Here is an 11,352-nt window from a genome sequence, read left to right as displayed (position 1 = left end):
TTGAATAAAATTAATTTAAATTTTATAATTTCTACTTCGTGTTGTAAAAAAAATTATCCAAATGTCAAAACTACTTTTGATTTTTTTTAATAAAATCACTTTAAAAACCTGATTTTATTTAAGCATTTTTTTTAAAACTACAGCTTATGTATCCAAAATGTTACGTAAATGTTAATTTAATTGTTAAAATTTTTATTAATTTGAAAATTTATATAGTAATTACTATCTAAGTCAATTACATTCAATCATTTTGAATATTTGTGTCATATACTTCCAAAGGTTGCATCTCTTGCTATATTTGTAATTCTAAAAGCAGATCATGAGCATCAATATCGAACGCATCATCCTTTTTCAAGGCAGATTCAAGATTTGTCTCTTTCTAGAAGTTTATCGTCGCTCAGGAAATATAGGGTCAACTCCTATATTGGAAGCAACGACGGAGCTAAGTGTATTGCCACCCGGGCATAATTTTTTTTTGAAAATTTTTATATATTAGTTTTGATTAATTTTTGTTTAATTTGATTTTAGCCCGGGTAGCTCAATTCAAAAAATTAAAGTAATGGAAGGCTTAAAATTCTAGATCGGGTAAAGTGATAATCCTGACTCCGCCATTGATTGGAAGCAATTTCTTTAGCAAAATTTATGGCTGATGCAATCCTTCTTCCTTGTTATTGTCAAAAAAAAAAAAAAAAACAAGTCTAATTGGGCTTCCTTGTTCCTTGTTTCATTTTTCCTCAATTTCACATATAACTCCACCATCGATCTCAAATTAGCAAGATGTTCATGACATTTTTTGTGTTCTCTAAACTTCTTGTTGGAAAATCAAGCGATCGAGATAAACAAAACACAGATCAAATGCCGAAGGCAGTAGCAGCAGGAAGAACAAGAACAACGATCTAACACAAAGAACACACGCAAAATAAGAACAATTGGACAAGGGATTACTTGGTTCGGATTTTCCAAATCCTACATCCAAGATTCTGGGTATCTATCCATATGAATTCACTATATCAAATCAAAGATTCAATCGTTACAACTCTCAAATAATCACAACTTGCACTATTGACAAACGCATAGATCAAGAACAGATTTGAATATAATCCTCTATGCCAATATCACCAGATTAGCGCTCAATCTTGATATGTCTTCCAGCTAATCACCAGTTGCAAACCAGAGAATACGATTAATCCACAGAGAGTTATCCCGCTTGTTCCTTTCTTTTCTTTCTGACCAAATCCTTTTTTATCTGCTCGTGAGTCAAGTCTAACTACTTAACCAATTACTTAACTGACTTAATGATGGATAATAGCCGTAGGATTAACCATTTATTTGAAAAGAAATCTGGATCGTAGATTGCAACTAAATGCAAAGTCAACTTAAGCCTCCATAAATCTCCACCTTTGACTGGATTTGTTGAATCAAGTGAATCCATATGAGTTCCCATTTAACACATGAGTTAAAATTACTCCACCAGCTTGAGCAAGCTCAAAGCTCGGTCGAGTTTGCTACCTGGTATAACCTTTGTCAACATGTCAGCTGGGTTAACAGATGTATCAATCTTCAGGACCTTTATCAACCCCCTGGATATGATGTCTCTCACAAAATGCAATCTTACATCTATATGTTTAGTCCTTTCATGAAAAACCGAATTCTTGGAAAGGTGAATTGCACTTTGTGAGTCACAATAGATGGTGACATCTTTCTGTTCCAAGCCCAATTCTTTTACAAAACCAGCTATCCAAAGTCCCTCTTTTACTGCTTCTGTGAGGCTTATATACTTTGCTTCGGTAGTAGATAGAGCAACCACATTCTGTAAATTTGACTTCCAGCTTACCACATTACCTCCAATCGTAAACACATAACCTGAAATGGATCTTCTTTTGTCAATATCAGCAGCATAATCGGAATCACAATAACCAATGACCTCACATGTCTTTGAGATACAGTTGGAGTATTGGAGTTTCATGTGTGTTGTCCCTTTTAAGTATCTCATTAACCATTGAACAACCTTCCAATGTTCTTTACTTGGTTTAGCCATATATCGGCTTACCAGTCCTAGTCCATAACATATATCAGGACGTGTGGAGACCATCAAGTACATAATACTACCAACTGCATTAGAATAATGTATGTTCTTCATATGTATCGCCTCCAACTCTTCCTGATCCTGTTGAATGGCCATCAACTTAAAATGTGCACCGATAGGAGTATTTACAGCTTTTGAATCAGCCATCTTAAAAATATTTAGGACTTTGTTTATGTACTTTTCTTGAGACAAAGACAGTAATCTCAACCTTTTGTCCCTTATAATCTCTATTCCTAATATTTGTTTTGCCGCACTAAGGTCTTTCATCTCGAACTCAGAACTGAGGTGATCTTTTAGTTTCTGAATCTCCTTGATATCCCCTTACATGCAATGAGCATGTCATCCACATAGATTAACAAGTATATGATATCCTTATTTTGAAGCTTCTTAGAATACACACAACTATCAAACTTTGATCTATTATATCCTTGCTTTAGCATGAAGTCATCAAAGCATTTATACCATTGCCTAGGTGATTGTTTTAGTCCATAGATTGATTTCTTCAGTAAGCAAACTTTTCCATATTGATTACCAGCTTCAAACCCCTTTGGTTGAGTCATAAAAATCTGTTCTTCAATATTCCCGTGTAAAAAAGATGTTTTTACATCTAATTGTTCCAGTTCCAGGTCTTGCATAACAGTTATTGCAAGTAAGATTCTAATCAAAGAATGCTTAACTACAGGGGAGAACACTTCATGGTAATCTATCCCTTCTACCTGTGAAAATCCCTTAGCAACTAATCTGGCCTTAAATCTTGGTCCTTCAACTCCTGGGACTCCGGGCTTCCTTTTGAATATCCATTTACAGCCAATCTCTCTTTTGTCTTTAGGTTTATCAATCAATTCCCATGTGTTGTTCTTGATCAAAGATTTGTGCTCATCTTGCATAGCTTTTAACCATAGCATACTATCTCTGCTGTTCATAGCCTCTTCATAAATAGTTGGCTCTTCCAAATCAATTACATCAGCCATGTTTAGAGCAAAGGCTGTAAATTCAGATGATGCAAATCTTGATGGTAGCTTTATTTCTCTTCTGACTCTATCTCTTGCCAACATATAGTCATTCAATTATTTTTCCTTTATTCTGTCATCACTGTGCTCATCTTTATTAGAATCTAATGTATCAGTGATTGGGTGTGATATCTGATTCTCAGTATGACTAACATCATAGAAATCTTCAGGTGTATTGAGATCAGCTCCACCTTCTGTTTCAGTAGTGATATTTTCCTGAGATAGTTCCTTATCTGCAATCTGTGGATCCTGCTCAGCTTGTTTAGAGCTGACTGGCTTTTCAATATTATTGTTAGCTTTATAAAATTGAGATTCATTAAAAATCACATCTCTACTTATAATGCATTTTAAATCATCTAAAAGCCAGACTTTGTAGCCCTTTGTTCCAGTGGGATAACCTAAGAAAATACCTTTCTAGCTCTAGGACTAAGCTTTCCTTGATTTGCATGAATATACACAACACAGCCAAAAGTTCTTAGGTGCTTGTAATTTGGTTTCAGGTTAGACCATTTATGTTCAGGTACCATGAATTCAATAGCCGAAGAGGGGGACAAATTTATTAAATGGCAGGCAGTAGAGGCTGCCTCTGCCCAAAACTTTTGAGGCAGTCCACTCTCACTTAACATGCACCTAACTTTGTTCATTATTGTTATATTCATGCGCTCGACAACTCCATTTTGTTGTGGTGTGTATGTACATGTCCTATGTCTAGCAATACCCTGTTTTGCACAATATTCATTAAACTCATGATTGCAAAACTCTAAACCATTATCAATTCTTAATGTCTTAATTTTTCTTACAGATTAATTTTCGACGAAAGTTTTCCATTCAACAAATTTACTAAATGCTTGATCTTTAGTCTTTAGAAAATATATCCATACCTTTCTAGTAAAATCATCAATCAAAGAAATGAAATAATGACATTTAGATAAGGACAAAGGTACCTGTGGAGAACCCCAAAGATCAGCATGTATGTATTCCAGTGGGAACTTTGATCTGTGAGTGGCTGTATTGAACCTCAACCTATGAGTCTTGCCAAGGGCAAAAACTCCTATGAGACGGTTTCAAGGGTCATTTTTATGAGACGGATCTCTTGTATGGGTTATCCATTAAAAAGTATTACAATTTATGCCAAAAATATTACTTATTATTATAAATATGGGTAGGTTTGACCCGTTTCACGGATGAGACCATCTCACAGGAGTGTTACTCCTTGCCAAGAATGTAATTCTCACAGAAGTCCAGCTAACTAATCTGCTTGGATTCCAGAAGACCTTGTTTAGCCAATTCTTGCAGACCCATTAGGCTCATATGTCCGAGCCTTTGATGCCAAAGAAGGGTACTGTCCTTATCAGACGTGGTTACATTAGTGTTACGCCTTAAACGCATACAAATCTCGTGTAATGAGATTAATGTTTTTAATGCATTAACAATTCTCATAATTAAATTGTTTTAATGATTACAAAACTCGGTTAATCGTTACTAACAGTTTATAGTGAGAAATTTGCAGGTAATAATATTTTTGAGTATAGACAATATTGGAAGCAAGAACCGATAATAAAAAATTGGGAATAAAAATTCAAAAGTTCGAATCTGTACAGGTTCGGACGACCCGAAGACAACTTCGGATGACCCGAAGTATTTCCAGAATTTAATAAAGATCGGAGAAAAAGTTTGGAGACTTCGAAGACTACTTCGGACGATCCGAAGTAAGTTCGGACGACCCAAAGATTTTTCAAAAATTAAATAAAGATCGGAGGCATTCTCGGAGGCCACGAAATGACTACTTTGGACGACCCGAAGACATGTTCGGACGACCCGAACTCCTTTACGGCCATGAAGATTTTGTCGGAAGAAAATTTGCCAGAATGAATTTAATGCCGCCGTTCGGACGACCCGAAGATGACTTCGGACCACCCGAACAGTTCACCAGCCGTAAGAATTTGAATTTCAATCAGACAAGGTTCGGACGACCCGAAGGCCCGTTCGGATGACCCGAACCCGTTCGGATTGGCACCTATAAATACATGCCATTTGAAGCCTTCTCAACTTACCAATTCACTCTCAATTCTCTTTGCAAGCAAGTTCATCTCCTACAAGAGTTAAAAGAAATATTTGTGAGATATATATTCAAAATCGAGGGTTGTTTGTATAAGTTCATTCGTGAGTTGGTTGCTCGGTTATTGTAAACACTTGTGTGTGAAGCCAAGTGTATTTACGAGTGTTGTGGCTATCCTTGGAGCCCTTAAGGCCAAGTGTTGAGTTGTATCGGCGCGGTGATCGTGTCAAGTAGTAAGGCTATCCTTGGAGCCATCAAAGCCAAGTCGTTCGAAGTGCTAGTGGATCCTTGGTTAATCGATCTTAACCAAGAAGGGGAGACGTAGACGATTTATCGTCGAACTTCCATAAACATCTCTTATCCTTTTTACTGCTTTATTTACATTACGCATTTATTTACCGCACTTATTATTAATTGCTTTAAGTCTTCCGCTTGCGTATTTGCATAATCGCTTTAAATTGCTAAAGTTTCCAATAGAACCTAAATCCCCCCCCCCCCCCCCAAATTAGGTTCTAACAAGTGGTATCAGAGCCACCTTTTTCAAAATATTTTCAAAAAGGTTCTTATGGCAAATCTAGCGAGCGACTATGCTCAAGGGCAATCAACAAATCGTCCTCCTCTTTTCAATGGCATAAACTACGGATACTGGAAAAACCGAATGTCCCTATATATCCAATCCGTAGATTATGACCTTTGGAAGGTTACTGTGAAAGGTTCCTACATACCTACTAAAGAGGTTGAGGGTGTCAAAATTCCTAAGGGAATGAACGACTTTTCTAAGGAGGATATGAAACTTATATCTCAAAATGCTAAAGCCATGAATATTATTCATTGTTCCTTAGATATGAATGAGTACAACCAGATCTCAATGTGCTCATCCGCTAAAGAGATATGGGACAAGTTGGAGATATGCCATGAAGGGACTAATCAAGTCAAAGAAACGAAGATCGATCTACTCCAACTCAAATACGAAACATTCGAGATGGAATCAAATGAAGATGTAGATACTATGTTCCGAAGGCTTACTCAAATTATCAATGAGCTAGCCCAACTCGAGGAACAATATCCAACCAAACAAGTGTGGAGGAGAGCTCTACGCGCCTTACCCAAGGAGTGGGATGCCAAGAGGACGGCTATCATAGAATCCAACAAAGACGACACCGCTTCCTATGACCTTGATCAACTTCATGGGACTCTAATAACCCATGAGTTGGAACTGTCAACAAGGAAGGAAATAAAGAAAGAAGATATCAAGGCAAAAGGGATTGCTCTATCTAGCCAATCCAAAGAAGATGAAGATGATGATATGGCACTCTTTGCAAGAAAATTCAAAAGATTTATGCGAGGAAACAACTTCAAAAAGAAGACGGACAAAGAAGTTACCTGCTACAACTGTCAACAACAAGGGCATTATGCAAATGAGTGCCCTCTCAAGAAGAAACCTGACAAAGAAAAGAAGAAAGCACTTCTAGACACTTGGAGCGATAGCGACGATGACGAGGAGGAAGCTAACATTTGCCTCATGGATAAAAGTGATGACATCGTCTCCGACAACGATGACGAGGTACCTTCTTATGACGAACTACTACATGCATATAAACAAATGTTTGATATGGCTAAGTCACTTAGAAAGGAAAATAAAAACCTTAAAAATGAATTAGAAACTAAGGGGCATGAAAACGTAAGATTAAAAGATGACATAGCCCACTTAGAAAAATCTTTTAATAAGTTCAATGTCAGTAGTAATAAATTGAATAATCTACTTAGCATGCAGAAATGTAGTTTTGATAAGGGTGGACTAGGGTATGGTAAGAAATCAATTGACTTTACTAGCCTAATTGCTAAGGCAAAAATGAGATTACCCCCTACATGTTCTTATTGTTGTAAAATAGGTCATGTTAGACATAAATGTAGATCTTTAAAATTTCAATATGATCAAAAGAGCTATATGAAATGGAGGCCTAAGAGTACTTAACAACTCATCAGTTGGCATTATGATATCATGATCTAAGGGAGTTCATCATAGACCGGTTTAAACTGCCTTGACTTGCGACTGGTCTTTCTGATGAACGCTGCTCTGTCCAAGGAAATAGGTTTTTAAAGAGGCCATAGCCCTACCTACTACTGGGAGCACTCTTGGAAAGTGGCGATGATGTTGCTATGAGAGACTGAACTCTTAGAAGTCTATTTTGTATCTCTCTTTTCTAACACTGTGGACCCAAAATAACTAAAGGGTACCATAATAAATTTTTGTAGGGAAATAGGAAAGCTGTTCTTCCAAGCATATGGTATCTAGACAGTGGATTTTCTAGATGACCGGAAACAAAGAGCTACTCCAATCCATCAAACCAAAGGAGAAAGGAACTGTCACATTTGGAGACAACATCAAAGGAGTTATCGAAGGAATCGGCTCAATAGGTATATCCGAATCCTGCTTGATTGATGATGTACTCCTAGTGAAAGGGCTTAAGCATAACTTACTAAGCATAAGTCAATTGTGCGATAGAGGTTATGAAGTCAAGTTCACTCCCCAACACTGCACTATATCACTCACGACTAACAAATCCATAAATTTCAAAGGATATAGAAGTGAAAATGTATACAAGGTTTGTAGTGACCCTTACCCGGATCACCTACTAAACAGAACTTAGGCATGCAATTAACTTAATAAAACAGATATCAGAATAAAACTGCGGAATCCATAAACAATATACAATCCCAAGTAAAGGAATCTGTAATTTATCCAATAATATACAACCAAATCGAATAGCTGTATAAACCCAAACAACAGTAATAAAACCTAAGCGAAGCTCCAGCCGGCCAACCGCGGACTAGCCCCTCCTGGATCCACCCTCCTCGTCCAATCGCAAACCTGCCCCATGGAATAGGGTGTCCAGAAAATACAGAGTACGAGACGTGAGCATAAAACGCTCAGTGCGAGAGTATGAGTATACATGCATGCAAAGTGAACTCCCTATAGACTCGAGGTCAAGGATCAGATAACAGAGACAGACCGGGCCCTGGTATGTAGCACGCTGTGCCGTCGCTTCAGGAGGTGGCTCCCATACCGAGATAACTGTGGATACGCCAGACCCAAATCGATGGAAGTCCATCCACTAACAGGATAGGGTACAACCCTACTAACAGACATCTCGAAAGAGATACAGCAAGATGCAAATGAATGCAGTTTAATATCATGGCATATAAATCATGCAGTCACATAATACATGCATACTCAGTCAGGATATCTCGAACAGTACTTTCGTACCTCAATACAGTGCAAGCTCTACCAACTCTAGGTCCACGCCTATAGTCTGCTCTACACTGCCAAATGATACAACTATCATTAAAGTGCTCTAAAAGCCTTAACTAAGCTATTGCATACTCCTAAATATTTATAGGGAGCAAAGCTATACCTTCGTCCGTCGTTAGCCCTTTGATGTCGATGCCTCCAGAATTTGGGCACGACTCCGCTACGACTACCGAACGCCCCGCCGACCTCCGGACCAAGCCTAAGAAGACTAGAACAGCTCCAAAAGGACTAGAATAGAAAGAGAACTCGGAATTGGCAATTGAAAGTGAAACCTCGGCCTTCTATTTATAGACAACGATCGGAACTTCCGATCCTTGATCGGAATGTCCGAACCTCGATCGGAACATCCGATCCTGTCATCGGAGCTTCCGAAGATCCTGATCTGCCACGTGTCAAAATATCACTTGATGACTCCGGATAGGGGTGATCGGAGCTTCCGGTCCTGATCGGAGCTTCCGATCCAACCACACGTCATGCCTGACGTAATAACATCGGTGCCTCCGATCGCTCATCGGAGCTTCCGATCCTGTTCGGAGCTTCCGATCGTGCCTTCGGAGCTTTCGATCCGTCCAATACCCAATTCAATTAATTAGCATTAATCCTTTAATTACTCAATTAGGGTACGGGCTACTACAAGGTTTCTTTAAACAATTTATCTTTATCAAATATTAAAAGCCTTGTATCCTTGAATGTTGATGACAACATTCTTTGGCATAGACGACTAGGTCATGTTGGTCCTAGTACCATAGAAAAACTTTTTAAACTTGATTTAGTTGTTGGTATGCCAAAACTCAATTTAAAATTAGATTATGTTTGTGATGCGTGTCAACTTGGCAAACATACAAGGGAATCTTTTAAAAGCAAAAATTTTGTATCAACTTCTATGCCCCTTGAACTTCTTCACCTAGATCTATGTGGTCCCTCGAGGAACGCTAGCCTAGGAGGGAAGCTTTATGCATTTGTCATTGTGGATGATTTCTCACGTTACACGTGGACATTGTTTTTAGCCCACAAAAATGATGCCTTTGATTATTTTAAAACTTTTGTCAAACGAGTTGAGAATGAGAAAAATCTTTCAATAAAACAGATCCGTAGTGACCACGGAACTGAATTTCAAAATGAGAGTTTTACAATTTTTTGTGAAGAGAAAGGCATCGGTCACAATTTTTCTTGTCCTAGGACTCCTCAACAAAACGGGGTCATTGAGAGGAAAAATAGGACACTTGTGGAGATTGCGAGGACCATGATATGTGAGCATTCTCTACCAAAATATTTTTGGGCTGAAGCAATGAACACTGCTTGTTACATCATTAATCGTGTATCAATAAGGCCAATTCTCAAGAAAACTCCATATGAATTATGGAGAGGGAGAAAGCCTAACATTTCATACTTTCGAGCTTTCAGTTCCAAATGTTATATTCATAATAACGGTAAGGACAACCTTGGCAAATTTGATGCCAAATCCGACAAAGGTATTTTTCTCGGATATTCTACCACAAGTAAGGCTTTTCGAGTATTTAATAAACGCACTTTACTTGTTGAAGAATTCATGCATGTTATCTTTGATGAATCTATTGTTTCTCGTACTACTAACGATGATGTAGAATTACTCGAAGAAGAGATGGCTTCATCAAGTCTAAATGATTTAGATGTTTTTGTTGAGGAAACACCACTTCCAAAGGATTGGACGCTTCACAAAGATCATCCTATAGATCTTATCATTGGTAGTCCTTCGAAGGGAGTAACCACTCGTTCTTCTCTTAATAATATTTGCAATCATCTTGCTTTTTTTTTCACATGTTGAACCTAAGTGCATTGATGATGCTTTATTAGATGATTCTTAGATTATTGCTATGCAAGATGAATTGAATGAGTTTAAACGTAATGATGTTTGGAATCTTGTTCCTAGGCCGCATGATAGATCTATTATTGGAACTAAATGGGTGTTTAGGAATAAACTTGATGAGCATGGCACTATCACTAGAAATAAAGCTAGGCTTGTAGCTAAATGATATAGTCAAGAAGAAGACATTGATTATGATGAGACATATGCGCCTGTTGCTAGACTAGAATTCATTCGCATGCTACTTGATTTTGCTTGCTCTAGAAATTTTAAGTTATTTCAAATGGATGTTAAGAGTGCTTTCCTGAATGGTGAATTGAAAGAAGAAGTTTATATTGAACAACCTGATGGCTTTGTTGATGCTTTACTGCCTGATCATGTGTATAGATTAAACAAAGCTTTGTATGGATTGAAACAAGCTCCTAGAGCTTGGTATGATAAATTGTCTACTTTCTTGCTTTCAAATGGTTTTTCAAGAGGAAAGATCGACATTACTTTATTCACCAAGAATGTCAAAAATGATCTTTTGATTGTGCAAATTTATGTTGATGATATAATTTTTGGTTCTACTAATGAAAATCTTTGTCAAGAATTCTCTAAGTTGATGCAGGAACACTTCGAGATGAGTATGATGGGGGAACTTCACTATTTCCTCGGATTACAAATCAAACAGTGCAAGGATGGGTTCTTTGTGAACCAAAGCAAATACATCAAGGAGATTCTAAATAAGTTTGGGATGGAGAACACAAAATCATCATCCACACCGATGAGCACAGCAATCAGACTCGACAAGGATGAAAATGGTAAGACTGTAGATCAATCTTCCTTTCGTAGTATGATTGGCTCCTTATTATATGCTACTGCTAGTAGACCGGACATTATGTTAATGTTTGCTTATGTGCACGATTTCAATCATGTCCAAAGGAATCACATTTGTTCGCCTTAAAACGCATTTTCAAATATCTTTCAAATACTCCAAATCTCGGCTTGTGGTATTCGAAAAATTCTTTCTTTGATTTAAAAGCTTACTGTGATGCCGAC

This window comes from Henckelia pumila, chromosome 1 (genome assembly GCF_033568475.1).
Source record: "Henckelia pumila isolate YLH828 chromosome 1, ASM3356847v2, whole genome shotgun sequence".
Taxonomy (NCBI): Eukaryota; Viridiplantae; Streptophyta; class Magnoliopsida; order Lamiales; family Gesneriaceae; genus Henckelia; species Henckelia pumila.
Note: the sequence above shows the minus strand (reverse complement) of the source record.